We start from the raw sequence: 4,141 nt of genomic DNA on the forward strand, positions 1-4,141 counted from the left end.
GAAGAAGAAGAAGAAGAAGAAGAAGAAGAAGAAGAAGAAGAAGAAGAGAAAGAAGGAAGGAAGAAAAGGTTTAAGGTGGTCCAGGCGTTGGAGGGATGCTTCAATGAGGAATGGATACCCTCTAAATACATTTCATACATGTGTATGTTTTGGGCGTGGGGCAGTCCAACTGGATAGACATCAATGACATACATTCACACATCAGGAGAGGGTAAATCTGAAGAAATGGAGTCCCCTTGCTAGATGAGTCCTAAAAGTGGCACCGCTGGGTTAAGGTGTAGCTCGGTGGCAGAACAGTTGCCTAGCATGTGTGAGGCCCTGGGTTCAAGCTGCGCTAGCATGTGTGCGGCAGGAGGGTGCATGTATGCATGCCTGTCTGTATGTGTTCCTAATCGTAGCCTTAATATCCCAGTGCTGTCATAAAAATAGAGGCTTGATGCTCCCAGATACAGCTCTCCTCCACTTGTTCCTTATTGCTCTTGCTACATCCTTTGTATTCACTGAAAGGCCCCTGTTCAGTTCCTGTGTTGTCTGAGGTTGTAACTTAGGCTTATGAAGTTGATCTGTCTGAGGGAGTTGTGCTGTGTTCTTCCTTGTATCCAGTCAGTGCGTGTCACAAAATAGGTACCCAGGAAGTGCAGTTTCTATCCTTCTAGCCCAGTGTCTGGCATTAATTTTTTTAAGTATTTTTCTAATGTTATTTTCCTTCTTTCCTAGAATCTGAGGCCCTCCATCAACGGTGGAGCCCACGATGCGGACTTGACAAACTCTCCGTGGCAGCGCTGTATGAATCATCTAGAAATCACTTGCTCAGGCAGTCAGGTAGTAACCCAGTGTGTGGGAAGCCTTTCAAACACCCTTTCCCACCACAGCAGACACGGCTCCTAACTCAAAGCCATTCCTTCCCGAGCCCCGTGAACTCTTCCACTCACTTGCCTGATGCTGGCAGATACTTCCTGATAGCCTGCATCCCCCCACCCACCCCAGATATGTGCCCAAGACCTCTCTCCATTTAGCTGGGCACAGTCCAGATGCAATTAATTCTGCTCTGTCCCAGGGCCTATTTTAGTACAACATAGGCCTGATCTGGGCTGTGGGTAGATGATGAAGTCACCAGTGTCAAAGCAGAGCATGTTGCAAAGAAGACCAGAGAAAAGATGTGACACACTCTCTGTCCTGGGGACAGATTAGAACCCCGGTCCCTGAACTTGCCTCACTCTCTAACCTGACCTAGTTATGCAAACAACCTGTGTTGAGCCTCAGGGTCTCATCTGTAGGATGGGGCCCTCACTTTACCTTTTCTTCCTTTGCGTTGGGGTAAACCAGGCCACTGATGTTCAGGTGCGGCAATAACTGACCCAGCACAGGGGGCCCGAGCAGCGCTTGCTCACTGCCCACCTCTGCAGGACTTGAGCACCTGTGTAGGAAAAGCAGGAGTTTCCACTGAATGTTGTGCATTCACATCTCCCACTCCAGCACGTGGGTGGCGCCATGGCTACTGTTGACCGCCCTGAAGAACTGCGAGGCTTTTAACAGGCATTTCTGGAACCCTTCCACGCGCTCCCTGACAACTCTGTTACTTGGGGTTAAAAACACACTTACGCAGCTGTGTAACCTTGAGTCTACAAAGACTGTCAGATCCTAACTCAGAAAATAACACTGTTCCAAACTCTTGTAGCTGAGAAGGCCCAAGGTGACAAAACCCAGGAAGGGAAGAAGCTGCTAGCTGAAGATGCTAAGAAGATAGCAAGAGGAGATCAGTTAAATTTAATATTAGCCAGACACGTCTGGCTTATGTTACAGTTTAGAAAAATAAATCACAATAATGTCACAAGTAAATTAATGGTATTAAAGAAACATGTTTATTAATGTTTGGAATTTCTAGCTGAGCACAGGATAAGACAGTGGTAAAACTCACGGTGGTCCAGAGCCTGAGCGAGAATCAGATTCAAATCCCAGCCACACCTGAGCATGGCACTGCTGAGTCTACTCACCTTCCCTCGAGTTTTCCTCTCTGTTTGAATAGAAATGATGCTCAGCCCTCAAAACCAGTGAGAGCTCAAGTTGAATAAATAAAGATACAAAGAGTTGGGGTAGAAAGAAAGATAAATGGTTCTCTAAATTATGGTGTTAATTCCTAATCTCCAAAGCTGTGAACATCTTGCTTTACATGAAAGGGGAACTATGCAGATATGGTTCAAGGCCTTGAAGTGTAGTGATAAATTGTGACTACCCAGATGGACCTATAAAATACCAAGGGTCCTTCTGAGTGAGGGCTGGAAGGTCAGAATCAGAGATGGTAAAATCCTGATATGAGTTGCCGCAGGCCTTGAAGATAGAAGAAGGGCCCATAACCATTGAATGCAGGGAGACCCTTGAAGCTTGAAGAGCAAGAGAAAGGATTCTCCCCTAGAGTATGCTTTAAGCTCTGAGTTCCCATATAAGATAATAGAGTTGCAGTGTTTGAGTCAAGCCAATGGTGATAATTCGCTACACAATATCAGAAACCCAGACAGAGCATCTGAGACTGCTTTAGCTAATGCCCAGCACATGTTAAGTTCTTAGAAATGGCAGCTACTGATATCTGGAAGGATGTCAGTCATTCTTCTCTGCTAAGTCATCACACAAAGGGACCATCTACTCTCTGCTCTCTCTGTGGGCAGCCTATCCCTTGTGGGCAGCTGATAGATGTTTATAGAGAGTTCATTTCTTAGAAGCACCTCAATTACCCTTTAGGCCATTTTCCTAAGCCCCATTGCTTCTGACACCCCTTCAGATAAGTACATACAGGCCTCAGGTGACCCCCAAAGGCTTCACTTAACTCCTGCATTTTTTGGACATCAGAACCACTTTTCTCAGTTCTTTAGATACTTTTCATATGAAAAGATGCTGACACCCATCGACAAATCTCCATGAGGTGAATCCCTGGTAGGCATCCTCTAGACATCTTAAACATCTTACAAAAGGAAATCCATAACTAAATTCCACATTCCAGGTAGGGCATGACTCCCAGTGAACCTAGAGAGCTTCTCCATCAGGATTCTCTCAGTTAAACCCACGACGGCTTTATGATTGGGGCAGCTAAACAACATGGCTGACTGATGCCATGATGTCATGTGCTGTAACCTCTTGTCCTCTCTTGTAGTGTAGCTGATTGCTCTCAGCCTAATCTCGCAGGAGACCCTCTCAGGCTTGGATGTCCAAGCTACCATTTCTTTGTTGCATTTCCTACCATTAGATTTATTTAGCTTAGTACTCTAGTCTGTTCTTCGGGTCCTGTCATGTCAATAAAAGTATTTTCTGCATTTCATCTAAAAACCTGTACAGTACAAAATAAGTTATGTATGTCTGTGATGCTAGTAAGGATAGCAAATGTATTTTTTACAGTGGCATTGGTCAGCATATTTGGATATGGCCATAAAACAACTCTAAATCTACCTACTGGGTATTCCGGTATGCAGTTAAGATTACAGTTGTTGTTTGCTGCTGTCCTGGGAAGTATTCTAGGGCCCCTGCAAATATCAAACCCAAGGATGCTCAGATCCCTTATGTAAAGTGGCATCACTGCTTACCATCTATGCACAAGCCTCTATGCATGGTGTTTCATCTCTAGATCATTTATAATACCTAATGCAATGTAGATTAAATGTGAACAGTCACTGTGTGATGGTGTTTAGGGAATAATGAACAAAAACATTAATTCATTTATGTTCAACAGAGACAATTTCTCCCCCAATAATTACTTTGTTCTACTTACAAGTGTGGAAGACCACTGTACTTCATCTTGTGCATGAATTCATCACTAGAAGCCCTATCAAATATCCGGCCTTGGCATGTTTTGTGTCTACCTAGCTAAAACAGCTCCCTAAATTGGCAATCTAGCAAGCTGTCTTTGTTTGCTTTCTAATGATGTGATAAAACACCATGACCAAAAGCAGCTTGGGGAGAAAAGGGTTTATTTGGTTTACACTTCCCAACCACAATCTATCATTGAAGAAGACAAGGCAAGAACTCAAGCAGGACAGGAACCTGGAGGCAGGAACTGAAGGGAGACTACTGCTTACTGGCTTGTCTCCCATGGCTTGCTCAGACTGATATACATATACATATACATATACATATACATATACATATACATATA

At 44.2% G+C, this 4,141-nt stretch overlaps 1 long non-coding RNA gene across 1 annotated transcript in view; it reads right to left on the minus strand.

Annotated features, from left to right (window-relative positions):
* Positions 1-4,141, minus strand: part of LOC129687924 (uncharacterized) — a 41,314-nt gene that overhangs the window by 23,646 nt on the left and 13,527 nt on the right. The window contains exon 3 of the long non-coding RNA XR_008721843.1: positions 1,297-1,417. This is a non-coding gene — a long non-coding RNA (uncharacterized LOC129687924). The remainder of the gene's footprint in view (positions 1-1,296; positions 1,418-4,141) is intronic.

The sequence above is a fragment of the Psammomys obesus genome, unplaced genomic scaffold (genome assembly GCF_907164565.1).
Source record: "Psammomys obesus unplaced genomic scaffold, mPsaObe1.curated_primary_1811, whole genome shotgun sequence".
In the NCBI taxonomy this organism is placed as follows: domain Eukaryota; kingdom Metazoa; phylum Chordata; class Mammalia; order Rodentia; family Muridae; genus Psammomys; species Psammomys obesus.